The following is a 15,636-nucleotide window of genomic DNA, read 5'->3' on the forward strand; positions in this document are numbered from 1 at the left end:
TACACATTAAGCTTTATCGTTGAAGTATTCATGCCAGACGGTGTCCAAACAGAGTTAACTGACTGACCTTAGCTCAGGGTAAGCCACACAAGGGGGAAATTTCTATCGCAATCTGCTTGCACGGGCAGAGCTCGTTTCGCACCACCAGCTTTTTCATCTCCTCCCCCCCTTCATCTGGGCTGAAAAGGCTTTTCAAAGAAAACATGGTTTTGTTTTCAGAAAGCCAAGTAGAGCTGGTTCCTTGTAAGTTCATTAAAGGAGGAATTACCAGAAGGAGATGTTTGCAGGTAAATGTTAAGGCATGGAGAGGGCAACATGTACAACAAATCCTGATCTAAAATCCACACAGCACACGAGTCAAATTCAATTCTTCTGTCAAAACTGGGCAAACGAAGAGGACTGCCATGCAAGAATATGCCATCCAGAGGGTCTGGAAAATCCAGAAATCAGCTTCACTGTGCCTGTTTTGCACAGCAGCTTTGGAAAGATCTGCCAAACGTAACAGTTTCATTTGACAGTCATCTTTTGGCTTAACTTCTGGGCTGGCTGGTGGCCATCTCCCATTGCACAATGAATGCCTGCAAAATTAATCATAAACTCCCTGCCTGGAACTCCCAGTGCTGCTCTCCTGAAGGGTACCTGCAGTCTGCTCCAAAACCCTGACAGTACCTCAAACCCTGTGTTCATTAATGGCCCAGCCAGCAAGGGAGGACAAACCATCACAAAAACAATCCATGAACTTTATTCTTCCACTCCCACTTCTGCAATCTGCTGGCTGAGCCATTTACCTCTGTGTACACTTCATGACAGCCGCACCACAGCCGGGCACAAAGGCGCTTATCTCGACCTCACACTTCACATCCTTTCTTCTCACAGCTAACACTTGGCTGGTGAAGAAAGCTGTACAACCTATCTTGGGAGAAAGAAGAAGCAAGAGCTGCTCTCAGATTAACCAGTCCTGATCCTCTCTCCAGTAAATTCTCTAACACCAATTCGGCAGGGGCGTGGTAAGGTTCCCTTGCTGCAACACTGTCTGCATGTTGGTTTTGTCAGCAGGGACTCACGGGAATGCAGACAGAGTGGGCTTCTTGTCTGTGAGAAGTGCTGGCTGGCCAGCATGGGCATGGGGTGTGGGTGCATCACGGCACGGGCTCCCTGAATAAACCACACCCCACTTTACTGCTCCCATGTCCCCTTCTGTAAAATGACTTTCTCCTGCCAAGCAAGCTGCTCTGCACCAGGGAGAGAAAGCCCCTGCTCCCCATTTCCTACCCTCAGCATGCAGAGCTAGCACTTGGGGAATGCCTTTCCCCGGAGCTCCTGTCCCACCACGGGGTGCAGCCCTGGCTGTCACAATGTTGTTAATGGCTTTGCACCTCTGCTTTGCAAGAGAGGTCTCTCCATCTGTGCACTCACCAGAGTGCTCAGGCTCAGGCAGCCCCCAGGCCCCCTGAGCACACTCAGCTCTTGCCCAGATTGCACTGGGCAGCCACTGTCACACTCCCAGCCCTGGGCTTTCCAGAAAGGATGCGGCCATCAAATCCAGGGTGCCATCTTCTCTTTTCCCTGCCACTCTAATTAAATTGCTCATTTTAAAAAGTAAGTGAATTGCATTCCTGCTAAGTTAATTAGTTCCTCCTATGTAGTTTTCTTTCTTTATCCAATAGACTAAATTGAATTGAGCATACAAACACCACGGGAAAATAACAAAAAAAATCCAAACCCCAAGCAGGATTTCAACAGCTCCAGAAGGGAGCAAGAATGTATTTCCTAACATGTCTAATAACAAAACATAAAGGTATAAAACAAATGTGATTAAAACCAGAGGAGCTAGCTGCACACATTTTATTGCTATGTTTTCACTTTTTATTTCTTTATAACAAGGATAAAAAATAACTTGTGCAACCTCCGCCAGGAAGTGAGTGGATCTTTGAACTCTGCCATCTGGCTAGTGGAATCTGTATTTTTGTTGCCTCAGGTTACAGGTTAATCCTGCCAGTTTTTATTATTTGTAGAACTAGTTGGCCTCTTGGAAGCTTTTATGGTCTCTGTCACAGAGAAGATTGCTGCTGAGCAAAATACACAAAATACTGGGGTCAGTGTGGTGAGGACATTGAGCAGGGAGGGAAAGGGGGGAGGGGGGGAAGGCAGTTCTGGCTAATCTAAAATTATCCTTTTTATTACAAGAGAAGACGTTGCAACATGCGCTGGCGAATTTGCCTCACGCTGCAAGTCAGCGCAGACAGGAAGGCTGAGCCTCCCTGCTCATGGTGGAAGTCAAGCCCGAGCATGCCCAGCAGCTGGGGAGACCCATGTGATGACAACAGCATCCAGCTCCATCTGGTGATGTGCTCCCAGCCCCCCCGGGCACTTTTCCATCTAGTCTTGCAAGCAGCTGGATCAATTTACTCTAGCCTACGGTGCACTGCACAGGCACAGACTGAAGTTATTACTCATGGAAATCCCCTCTGCCTCAGTGCTTTGAACAAGGAATCAGGTAGCTTTCAACCTCCTGACAATTAATAGCCTTTGGTCGAGGGAGAGCAGTGCAAAAATGCTGGAAGGGATGAGTTTCAAAACAGCTTGCTTAGTTTCTAGTAAATTAAAGGGAGTGGGCGGTTGAGGTACACAGTAATATTATCCAGCCCAGTGTGGTCTTCACTGACGTCAGCAGGACATTTTTTTCCTTTCTTTTTCCCTCTGTCTGCCTTCCTCCTGAGAAGAGACACATGGAGGCTAACGCTGTGACAGAAGCATGGCTCGCATACCCCGAGAACCTCCAGCTTTCCATCAACAAAGGCAGAGCACAGATGCTACTCTGTTGCAAATGAGCAGCACCAAAATATATGCAAGTCATTTCAGAGGAGGAAAAAAGCTGTTGGAAACAGAAATCATGAGGACTCGCAGTATGTCTTTCTCTTCGCGTTGCATGATTAACTGCTCTGACTAAGACAACGCTCTTCCTGTGGCTAAGAACACATCCTCATCTCCAATTTTACTTGAAATAGCACATTTGACCGTGACCCCTCCCCTCAACTGCTGTGCCCATCCCAGCTGAGCTCTGTGGTGTTTGCAACTGTGTTTTCTCAGTCTCACTGAACACATCATTTTCTCTGAGGCCTCTGTACTGCAGGCTGGAGGCATTATAAAAGAGCTGCCAGCTTTGCATTGAAAATATGCCAATTAAGTTCAGCAGAAAAATTTCACTATGCTCTCAGCAAACGTGATTTCTGTGCACCATCGTGCACTTGTAGCCTTTTCATGCACTGCTACTTGCATATGGAATAAAAGGTGGTTGGACAGCAAATAAAAAGATGTGCAACACTGAGATGCTGCAGGTAGGAAAAATGGACCCTAGGCTTGTAAGCATCACCTTCCAGGTGAAACATAACACTACAGTGCCCACATTTACTGTGTCAAAAATGTGAAACACAGAAAGTGTCCAGGCCAGGACTTTTTTAGGGTTGCAAGAGACAAAGGGGACTTTTTTATAACAAAAATGTGTATTGAAGCTGCTGTGCCAGGTTCTGACTCAACACAGACACATGCATACTGCTCAAAGTGGAAGATTTTTCCAGTAATTGAGTGGACTGAATGAGCTCATCATGACCCACTGAGCAAGTTTTCTTAGTATTCTTTTTGGGCAAGAGAACAGCTTTGATCAGTGTTTGCACTCATTTGACTTTTTCCTGTTCCCAAACTTTTGTTCCTTTCATTAAACACCCGTTCCATTCGGCTCCTCTTGGTGAAAGGAGCAATTTTTTCCTAAGTGTAGCCACGGGACTTAAGTAAATATCACTGAAGCATTAAAAATCCAATGTATTAATGAAATTATACTGCAGGCATTGCCAGGTTGCAGGATCACCAGAGCCAGAGCAGGAGAAGTGTACTGTCCATGAAAGCTAAAAGACACGGTCATTCCACAGAACACTGCAGACACAGACAGGGCATCCTTGCGCAGGAGGCTGAAGGGGATGTGTGAAAGTGGAAGACCATGAATCACTGCAAACAAATTATGTGATCACCAACTGGCACATTCTTCTTGTCCTTCTGTATCCTGATCTCCTGCTTTTTATGATGGTTACCCATGCAAATTGATGGCATCCTGCCTGCTGTCCTGAAGAGCATTTTTGCTGCTTGTTATTAAGGTATGAAACTTTACATGGTGTGAAGGTTGAGGAAAAGGTCTTGAACCAAGTAATTTTTGGCAAGAGTAAGCTACAATTCCCTCAGGGCCACAGCTATAGACTGGGCTTTGCTGCAAACACCCCACATCTCTGTGTGCCTGCCTTTGAGAACAAGTCAGAGATTTTTACAAGGAAGTATCACCTGTTTGCCTGTTCTGCAAGTTGCCTACTGAGGTCCCTTTGACAGCAGTGTCTTTCAAGATTTATTTGCAACTTTCATTAGGGCATTTTGGAGAAAAAATAAAGAAGGAATTAATAGCTATCCGTAATTACAACTCAGCATGGCAATGCCTGTGGGTTAATGGAGCTCATATCTCCAAGTTGCCACTCCTGAGTTTTAGCCACCAACCTCTGCTCCCTTCTTCCTGCAAATGGAAAGTCCCTATTGCTTTACACAGTAGGCAAAGACAATTACCCTCTGGACTTTGAAAGAAAAGGAACTTTGATGAATACATAACTCGGCTAAGCAACACTTTTCATTTAAAAGAAAACACTCTTCCATTTTCACACCCAACAGGTGCAGCCCAGGTGGTAGCCTGCTTTTTTCCAAGGTCTCACCGAAGAGTAGGAACGGCACCCCAGAGCCCTACCTACACAGCTTCAGGCTCTCTGACTGAGCATTTCAATAGCTCAGCTGTGGCCACAACAGCCTGCAGCCCAGTGTGCCTGGCCAAGGCAGGTGAGGTTGAAAGGAAATCCACAGGCTTCTCCAGTTCTCTTTTTCAGCTATTTTTGGAGATGTAGTCGAGTCCAGGCCACACTGATCTCACAGCTATCTTCAGACAACCTTTGGCCACCCTGCCATGTGAGAGCAGAGCCTGAGCCCGGGTTTTAAGTTCCAAGCATGGTGGGCCTGATGGCGAGAAACATAGCCCAGATTGCTCAGCTTGGACTGAGGCTGTCAATGTAGACTGGTTTTGTAGCATAGGATTGATGGCAGCTGTGTCACCCTGGCCACCAAACAACCGTGGGCTGGTCATGGATCTCAGCCACTCATGCTGCAGGCAAGGCTGAAGGTGGACCTGAAGGTGCACTTGCCTGAAGGTGGAAACAAGACCACCACACAGAGCAATGTCCCATCACCCCTAAACAAATGTAAGCAAAAATATTAACCATCCCATGAGATAGGCCCCTGGAAAATATCTTATGTGGTTGCTTCTCACTGGCCCTGGTGAAAAGCATACAAAGAAGGCTGCACATCTCAGCTGACAGGCAGAGAGTCCTTTACAGGGACACCCGTGAATTATTATTACCACCACTCTCCTTTACAAAGCCTTCAGAAATCTTTCCGAGATGGTATTTTTGTGACCAGACGAAGGTCAGAGTCCCTGCTATGATAAATCAGGCCTGATTCGGAGACAGGTTCAGCTGACAGAGTCATCTGACCAGGGCAGCTGTGCACAGACCCTGAACCAGTTCCCTTCTTGTGTCTCTGTCAGGCTGGGCATGAAGCTCAGACATCTGCTAGTTCCTGAATTACAGCGAGCACGCAATAACGGACGTGCCCCGCTCGGGGAAGCTTGTGTTTATTATTTTTCAAGCTTTGCATCAACTACACACACAACCAGACCGCAGCGTCCGGTCACCAAATCTGCTGTGTGCAGCTGCGTTGGCTGCTAAAAGGAATGGTGACTTCGTAAGGCTGTGGCTTCCCTAGGAAAAAAAAAAAAAGAAAAAACAAAACTAAAGGAAAAAATTTGCATTTCCCCTTTTCTGTCTTGCCAAATCCTTCTCTTCAAGAAACTACGCAAAGTCCCCCTAGGTAGCATCGTACTTGTAAGGAGGGCAGGAGGCCCAGCCATATTGCCCACCAGCTTTGTTCATGTCCAGCAAAAATGTTTGGGGATAGTTCACAGCCACCCAGTGAGGGCCGGCACAGCCACATATTCCCTGGGGTTTGGGGAGGATCAATGCCAACCCCGAGCCAGCACAAGGACAAGTGGCCCCACAGGACTCCTCAGCACGTCGCGGGTGTCCTGCTGAGCACCACCACAACTGGCTCTTGCTATCATTCCAGCCTGGGCCCCAGTGCATCCCCTGCCCTGTTCCCGGTCCATGTCTGCCTTCTGAGGTGCTGTTTGTGCTCCTCCATGAAAAAATGCTGCCCCGCTGAGTGGCCCTGGGTCATGCCCGGTGCCACCGCCTGCCCCAGCAGGAAACTGCAGCTGCCAGGCCCCCAGCAACCTGTGGGAATGCTGGGGCACCCCTCCAGACCCAAAAATGCCCACATTAGGGTAGGTGGCAGCTGGGGTCCCCCCATAGCCATCACCAGCATTCAGGGTGAGCTCCCAGCCCACAGCTGTTGTCCACAAAGGACGCTGAAATCCCCTTCCTCCATTCCCCTGCCAGCACCACTGAGCTGCACTGCTTTGACCTTTTCAGGGAAATCTGCCTGGATGTTTTGGCTCTGACCCCTGGCAGCTGCATCAGAGGGGGAGCTGAGCCCACTGTAAAGGTCAGAGAGGCACAGCCTGCCCCTCAGGGGAGTGCTGGGCCTGCCAACTCAGCTGTTGTCTTCCCATGAATACGGCTGCTATCGCTGCTTGGAAAGGGCATGAGCACGATCCTGTTCTTACAGTCTGGAAATCGCAAGGCCGTGGTCTCAGATGGGCTCTCGGAAACAGGAGAGGCAGGATGCTCTGAGCTGGCTCCTTGTCAGGGAAAACTGAGAAGGGTCCTCACAAGAAGCTGCTTTTAGGGTTGATCAGTTCTCAGAGCTACTTAGTCGTGCACTCAAAGGGCCAAGCCTTGTGCTTCACATAAGGCATTTGTGTCTGCTTGAAAAAAAATGTAAAAAGCCCCTGAGGCTGAGAAATTTTAAAGACACAGCAAAAAACCCCAAAGCTTCAAGCCTGCAAGTACCTCTTCTAACCATACACAAATCGCTTCCATATTTTACAAGTTTTGAAAAGTGTGTGTTATGTGCTTTGTAAATCAGCAAGCCTGACCCTGAAGCCATCTAAAACTCATGATCAAAAACTTCTGAGTATTTGAGGTGCAGGTGACATCATTCTCCAAAGGGTTCCTTCATCTAAGTAACAAAAAAAAGGAATTTTTGAAGCAGAACAACAGAAGCTCTGAAAACTTGCCTTCTGTGCCAGGAAACATGATGCATAATGGGGACACACACAGTCTCATCAGTACCAGTGAGCAGCAAACAGGACCTATTTTCTGTACTTATGGGACTAAAATGATCTCCAGACAAATACCCCACGACCTGTGACATTTGTGTGTTCAGAAACAAAAATCTGTCCTGTGGCCTCTGCACCTTCTGTCTACCCTCCTGCATCTCTACATCCAGCCTGGGGAGCCCAGGTAGGGCATGGGGACGTGGCTGAGGGGTGCTGCCACCCACAAACTTCTGTAGTGCCCTCACTGTAGCGCTCCTGGGTTTCTGCCAACACTGTTGAACAGCTATGATTCACCACATTGCTGTGTCAAAGTTTCTTGGTACCAATTTCAGGGTAGCATAACATCCCAGAAGGATGGGCTGTGGCCTCTACCAAAATAGCTCAGGTTTGCTCCCTTAGTCCAGCAGCAGTCCCAAGGGCTGTGGCTGTGAGACAAAGTCATGCAATCCAATAGGAGCATAGTATATCTGTAGGGCAAAGCACTGGGGATTAAGGATTTTACATCCATGTAGTGCACATTTTAGAAGGGTTGCATCAGACTAGCTGCAGTCTGGCTCTGTGAACTCAGCTAGGAAGCAGACAGGGAGCTCCCAGAGAGCACTTTCCAGTTTAGTTTCTTCCACCAGAAACCCAGCCTATGTATTGCAAGGTCACCCCACAAGGTGGAAGGTTGTGTGGGAGTAACAAAGGTGTTTGTCCAAAAGTCATCCCCAGCCTGAGCTGAGCAAGTAATGCAGGCACTTCCAGCTCATCTGCGAGCCCCGGTGCCACTGCCCACCAGATGCTGAGTGATTTGTATGAGCAACCTCGGTAGACCCAGGCAAGCTGATACAAGGCACAAGCACAAAGGATGCTGGCTGAGAAGGCGAAGGAGAGGAGATATGTTTAGGAAAACAGTACTGCAGGGGAGGATGGATGCAGTTACAGCCCCTGCCTGTGTACACTGGGATCCAGCAGGACGGGACAGGGTTTTTTGGGCCATCGCATCTCATCTGCATTTCCATCCTCAGCCCACACTGTGCTCCTGCAGGCTGTGGTGAGAGGAAGGTGCTCCTCAATGCACATCTGAGTGAAGGCCTGGACATGGGGGCGGAGGCAGTGGGGCAGGGGCATGCAGCTCAGCCCAGCCTCCTCCGGGAAAAGGCAGTTGGGCGGGCTGGCCTGCAGCCCAGGCATTCACAAAGGATACGAAACCTCATCATTGCGAAAGCAGGAGGTGGCAGTTCATGCTAAGGCAAGGGGCTCCAGGGTGACTTCACTGCCAGCATGAGGTACAGCTCGCTGTGTGCCACCACTCCTCAGCTCCTCAGAGCTCCCCTCCAGCACAGCAGCCTCAGCGAGCCTCCAGGAGCATTGTCCCTCATCCACCAGCCAGGGCAGCTCACAGCGTGGCCAAGGACAACCCTTCTGCTTTGAGATACCACAGGACTTGGCATACCTCTGTCTTTATAGGGAAGAACAAAGACAGGAAGATAAAGGCAAACATTTGTGACAAAAAAAGAGGTGTAAAATCACAAAGGTGCCAGGTAGTTCGGAGTTCCTTGGCAAGGCAGGGCCATCTCAAACAGCCAGATGCCCATGAAATGTTATTTCTGGGCACCACTTCAGAACTGACTTGGAGGGAAGTGTGACATTTACTGAGTCACCTCCACCACTTCCTGCAGCACCTGGCGCTTACTTCAAGGGCTCTCATTTAGATACTGAGAACTTGCTTGCTGTTCAGGCTGAAAATAACACCATTTTACTTTCATTTTTTTTCTGAAAAGCTTTGCTGAAATCATGATCTGTAATGCACCAGCCTCCAGTGCAGCCCCATGTGCAGTCCCCAAGCAGGATGAAAGAGCAGCTTAAAAGCTGTCAGTCACCTGGTCCTTGTCCCAGGAGGCACTCAGCAACACATAGCTGCTTTCTCCTTGAATCCAGTAACCAGCAACAAGACTTCCGTTTTCCATGCCACCCAAACCATGCAGCATCCTGAGCACTGATGGAGGTTTTGCCACTTCCCCTGACTGCCCCAGTAAGCTGTGGCCTCCCCAGCCTCAAACATGGGCTGCAGCAGCCACACCATGAACAGAAATAATTTTGAAGGACAGCTCTGAATCTCTGCCTTTATGAAAAGTCATTCAGGGCTCCTGTGTCCCTGCTTGTTCCTGTCAGTGCCCTCCAGGGCTCAGGATGCAGAGTCTCAAAGTGCAAGCAATTTCTGAGAAGAGGAATTGAAAAGAAAAGCTAAATCTAATTTTAAAAGAAACAAACCACAAAACCAACAACCAAACACAGACAAGCGTTTCTTTAGTTTCATATCTAAATTGTTTTCACACATTTCTTCTGCTTTTAAGTACTCCCCTTGCTGAGGATCTAAAACTCTGATTAATTAATTGTGTATACACATTAAGCCTCCCTGTTTTGATATCCCATTTGTTAATAAGAAAATGACAGATTTTCCACCTTGGTATTACAGAATTTACACAACATTTCACATTCAATCCAAAAACATTTGTGGTATTTCTTTCAAAAGTTGAAGCTGGATGAAGAACATTTTGTCCTTATGAAGACAAAACCTTTCATTAAAGCCATTACAATCACAAAGGATCAGCCACCTAAACCCAAGTGTCTTTGTTGGCAGCACATCCATTAAAACAACTACTTGAACAGGATATGACATGTGAATGTTTAGTCTGTGGAAAAAAAAAAAGAAAAAAGTAAAAAAAAAGTATCAAATGTAGAAATGTAGAAATGTCAAGGGTGAAAGAGGAACTGGGGTTGTTTGCTGTTAGAAATGTCGCTACTTGCATCACATTGGCCTGTGAGAGCCATGCATGCAGAAGCACCATGGAAGTTCTAGGAAAGGATGAAAAACCCTCCCTTTCTTGTGAAATACACTGTTTTCCCAGAGACCATTCCAATTCAGAGTCAGACAGGAGTAAATGTGCAAAGCTGTCTGAGAGGAGCTGCAAACCCACGTTGTTCTGCCCGTGCATTTGGATGTCACAGCCCCTGGGACGCGCTGCACAGCGGCTCTGCAGTGCCAGGGAGAACAGTGCTCACCCAGCAAAGAGCAAACCCACCCACTCTGCTGATGCTCTGCTTGCTCCCTTGCTTTGGGCACACTCTAAGGGAATAGCTCATTTGTTTTCAGCCTCTCCTTGGTTTCTCTGGTCTGGGATATTGACCAAAAGGCACAGAAAAATGTCATGTGGACAATAAACTCCCTATTTAAAAGAATTAATATTGCTGCATTAAGCCTCCAGGGTCTGGGAGGAATCATACAGGTACACAAGTGGACATTCAGCTCTGAAAAATGAGGCTGGACAGAGTAAGACAAAATTATCTTCTCTCCAGCTGGACATATTTTATAGCCTGACAGTCTGCCACATTAAATGGAAGAGAGGAAAGACCAGTTGGGACGTGCACCCAAACTGAGATCTTCTGATCATTCCTCTTTTTTCCCTCTTTCTGCTCATATACCTGGAGACTTTGAAAACTAGGTGCAGGCTGGGGCTGGTTATGAACAAAAAGAAGGAGAGGGTTATTGTGGATATCTGTGCTTGCTTTCTTGTGGGACTAGTCAGAAAAAGAGGCAGGCTGCATTTTTACTGGAAGGGCAGATTAATCATCTAGGAAATGCAAACACAAGAGAAAAGAAATAGAGTCTGTAGAGACACTTCCAGATACATCATGCCCCTTGTCCCGGCCTTGAAGGCAGGCTCAGCACCCAAAGCTCTCCAGGGCTCTGAAAGAGTAGAGCTGCAGGGGAATGGCTGTGTGCCAGAGACAGGCACCTCCCATGCCACTGCCAAGGCAGCAAGATCCTGCACACAGCCACATTCTTCATAAAATTACAGAAAATGTTAATTTATGGCAAATCCTTCCCAATTAAAGACCATAAAGCTCCACAGTTAATCAAGCTGATTAAATGAATTAAACTTGTTAAGAACAGTTTTATCAAAACATTTACATTTCTGCTGAGCAGAGATTCATGTGACTTTGAGCTGCAAAGTACACAGTTGCCATGAGAGGACTGAAAAGAGGATTTGGAACATTAACCATGTAAAAAATCAAGCCTACCACTGCTTCTCCTAGCATTCATTTAAACAAAGGAGTTCCCTGCTCCATTAATTTCATAACCATGTCAGGTATCTCCTACTTTCTGGGAAGAGAGGCATTGTTTACCCACAGTGGTAGACAACATATGGGTCCAAGAGGTGGGGAATTCATCCCCACCTTAAGAAACATCTCCAAGCCAAAGTGCTGCCAGAGGTCCTGGGAGAGCAGCACCCCTTATCCAAGCCATGGTGTAGACCCATGGCACGTGTCCAGGAAAAATGATAGCCTGGGTCTGAGAGCACCCATAAAGAAATGTGTCCGTAAGAGTACACAACACACACATGTCCATGGCTGTCTTAAAGTAACTGAGCAGGGCATTTTTTCCTTGTATATAAGTCTGCTCAGCTCCAGACCCCACAGACATGGGTACAATGAAGGCCTTATATGTCTAACTTCTTAATTTAGACACTTGTCTTCAGTGTCATCCATCTGAGGAGCGGTGTACTGCTGAGAGGAACTGGACATTCAGCCAGCATCCTACATATTTTTAGAAGAGAGGTTGGTGGTGACATCCCATTTACCTGTGCCACACCATGACCCACCAGCCCCATATGTTCCCAGAGCCTCACTTGATGGGGCTGAGCTGAGAGCAGACAGACCTGTAATAGCTGGACACAGGCTGAGCTGGTATTGAGGGTTTTCTCTGCTTATGCAGAGAGAGAAGCACCCTCTCACAACACTCTACACCTCTTTTAGGATAAATAACATGTGGGGTTTGCTGTCTATCTGCTCATTGTAGAGCAAGTCCTGATGCTAGGGCTTACACTGAATGCCTCACTCCTGCACAGCTCAAATACAACAAACCATGGCCAGGAACAGGGTATCTAACCACATACCAGCAGGCATGCCTGTCACAAATGGGTAGCCCACGTGCATGCAGAAGGCAGGTTAGTGTGGGCTTCAGATCCTTCTCAAATATTTAGCCCCCCTCACTGATGGGTTTTCTTTGCTGCTGCAACATGCACTGCTCTCCACAGCAGGCAGTTTGAATGCAGCACTGTGTGTCTGCCCAGCTCTGCATCCACAATGATGTCCTGCCAACTGAGGATTTAAACAGTGAGATTGCACAATTCCAGCTAAGAAGGCAGTGAAGTGGGAACAAGCATGTTTAGAAGATCTGCAGGTTCAGCATTTTGCAGTGAGTTCTGCTAAGGCAAAGACAAACTTGGCATTGGTACTTCATCTTCTGCGCCATATGCTTTATTCATCTGAGAGTTGTTTTTTCCTGCAGGGCAGGGTGGATTGGCAGGTATGGAAAGAAATTCATTAAAATTACTTTGGTTGGTTCTTTGTGCTGGCCACCATCTCCATTTTGGTTTTTATTTCTCATGCCCAGAACAATCCTGAAACAAAGACATCCTCTCCTGGAGCACAATAAATACTCTCAAAAGGAGTGCCTGAAAGGCCATGCTCCTTGGGTGAGTCTGTAAAGGCTGCAAGTTGTGGCGGGAGTATTTATAAAGAGTGGTAGAAACCAAGAGACTGATAATAAAAGTAACACATGTTAAGAACCCAAATATACTTACATTCCATGCAACAACTGGGTATTGGCAAAGGCACCATCTGCTTATGTGCAAGCCACTTGCCTGGTTTTGCAACAACAGGTTTCTCAGATGATGCTTGAACTGAGCTACCTATTCAGTTTTGCACTACTTGTCTGATAAATGGCAGCCTTTTTAGTGGAAAGACAGACATTTGATTATTTTAGGTTCAGGGATTCTGGCCAATTCCTTCCCAAAAGTGGCTGGAGTTGAATAGCCAAAGAAAATTTATGCATTTAAACTTGATGATGCTTAAACACTGCAAGTAAGAACATAGAAATGAACAGAAGCCTGAGGGGTACCAGAAATCTCCAGGAAAATGACTTTTCTGTTCAGAGAAACTGCCAGCAGCTCTTGATAGTGACCATTACAAATGTATTTCCATGTTCTCCCCTTTTAAAGTATATGTTATTTTCAGTTAAAAAGAAGTCTCCATTCGTTCTTGAAGTCCTGTGAACCTAATAGTTTCCAGGTCTGTCCATAGGCTGAAGCAAGTTTTTGTTAATCCACATAGACAAAGCTTTGAAGGGTTCAGACCACAAAAGCAGAGATCAACTAACTCATGAGCCACAGGCAGACAGGGTGGGACATCTGGCTCCCATGGCTTTGGAGAAGCTCCCAGTTCACCGCCAGTTTGACACAATGATAGTGAGTAGCCACAGACAAAGCTCTTTGCCTCTCTCCTCTCCTTAATTGTGAGGTTTGGTACAAACCCCTTCCTATTTCCACCTCTAATGCCTACAGGGAAGAAATAGTCCAAAAAGTTTCTTAAGAAAGATGAAAATTGCATAGACATCCTAGTAAATGCTCTTCAGGTAGTGCGTGTTTCACAGGCTGGGCTTAGGTGTCATTTACAAATTATGTTGAAATTGAGTTGTTTCATATTCTAATCCACATTGAATATAAAAATGAAGTGCCTCCTGCACATACAAAGTTCATATACCATTCCAAAGCTTTTACAAGACAAAACAATCTGTCTGTTAAAACCTCTGCCTGAGTTTCAGCACAATGTGTTAGTGCTGAGAATAACCAAGGGCTGGATTTCTCCAGAAGGGCCTTGCTCACCACTTTAATGCCCTTCCCTTTCCATATACCCAAACTGTCAGCCTGCCCAGACCCTATGGAGTGCCCAGTGTGACTATCAATGGAGATGAATCATTTCCCAAGCTGGGGGCTTAAGAACCTGTAAAGCATTTCTTTCTCTTTCTGTTAAATGATTGTTTTGGATGTAGGAGGAGGAGCACGAGGAGGAGCATGACAGGTTTGGTTTCTAGTTATGATCTCACAAAAAAATTGCTTCTGAAATGGGGGATTGGGAAGGAAAACAGCATCTAACAGCTCCTGCTGGGACATGGGCAATTCAAGGAAACATTTGGAAAAATAATCCATAGCAGTTACTGAAAAGGGCTTAACAAATGAAAAAGAAGAAGTATCAAACTAAATGCTGGTTTGTAAAATAAGAGGGCCTCATTTAGACCTGTAGAGAGGTGAAGAACATTTTGTCACTGAGCAGAAGAGAGGTGGCTTTTCTCTGCAGTGTGCTGTTGGGTCTGAGCCATCCTCAAAACGGATAAAGCAACTGTAGGCACTTGTGTGTCAAAGAGGTGTTGGCATATTGGAAAAAATTCAACAATGAACAACAATGAAATAACTAAAGGGAAGATTAAGTAACTAAATATTACAGTTTGCATAAGTAAATCCCTAAGAGGAAGATAAAATCATTTGAAGACATTAACAACATCAAGGAGAGAGCACTGTTTACAGAGCTCCAGATGAGGTGTGACAAGAAAGGAAGATACCTCTTCCTGCAGAAAGGAAAATGCAGACTGGAAGTTTGAGCTGCCAACCCCTTGCTGGTGACCTTCACAGCCCTCTCAACACCTGCCAAAACTCAGTTGGTGCAGAGGTTGCTGGGTGAGTTCCCTGGGCCACTCACAGCCACGATGGCAACACCCTTCTGCAAAGCAACCTGCCACACACACCATGTGTGCTGCACACCACCAGGCTCCTGTCCCCCCATGCCTGCACCTGCCACATGGAAAAAGAAAGCCAAAGTTTCCGAAGGCATTTGGCATTTTCCCATCACTAAAATGCCATTTCTCCTCAGCATTTGATTCAACAGCAAAGCACAAAGCACCTGGTAGGTCTGCAAAACAGCAAGGCCACCTCTGGAGCCTGCAAATGCCACATTACCAGCACAGGTCAGTACTTGCCTGTAGCAATTGGATAACTGGATGCGTAGCACCAGGATTTCACACACACCCCTACAAGTTTTCTGGTGGGGCCATCCACAGAGCCAGTTTCTAATTTCCCCCTGTGAGCTCTGTCTGGAGTTAAAGTTGCTTAACTTTTCCCATTAGTGATGCCTTGCTTGAGCTCAAACACACCATGCTGGATGTCTGCCTCAGGCAGACTCTCCCGGTAATTTTTAGCTAAAATAATTCAACTGTCTCCTAGAATGAGATTAGAAAGATATATGTTAGCTTGCTCTGTTCAAATCAAGAGATCAAGCGTGTCTGGCTTCAGAGGCTGGTACTGATACTCAGCCAGGGAAGGGGGAAGGGCCTTTGCAGGGGTCCTAAGTTCCCCTACCTGTGGTCAGGTTACAAGTTATGCACAGCCTCACTCTGCATGTGCCTCATGGGGGCTTGTTTGAGTTTGGTAGATAAT

The 15,636-nt window shown here is 46.6% G+C and overlaps 2 long non-coding RNA genes across 3 annotated transcripts in view; one reads left to right on the top strand and one right to left on the bottom strand.

Moving 5' to 3' along the window:
• Window positions 1-15,636, bottom strand: part of LOC141728538 (uncharacterized) — a 91,775-nt gene that overhangs the window by 67,667 nt on the left and 8,472 nt on the right. The window lies entirely within an intron of this gene.
• Window positions 678-4,456, top strand: LOC141728535 (uncharacterized). Of its 2 annotated transcripts, none has more exons than XR_012579575.1 (3): window positions 678-1,007; window positions 2,188-2,497; window positions 2,675-4,456. It is a non-coding gene; the product is annotated as an uncharacterized LOC141728535 (long non-coding RNA). The 2 variants fall into 2 exon arrangements; XR_012579574.1 differs by having other exon boundaries at window positions 680-1,007; window positions 2,724-4,456.

This window comes from Zonotrichia albicollis, chromosome 3 (assembly GCF_047830755.1).
Source record: "Zonotrichia albicollis isolate bZonAlb1 chromosome 3, bZonAlb1.hap1, whole genome shotgun sequence".
Lineage (NCBI taxonomy): Eukaryota > Metazoa > Chordata > Aves > Passeriformes > Passerellidae > Zonotrichia > Zonotrichia albicollis.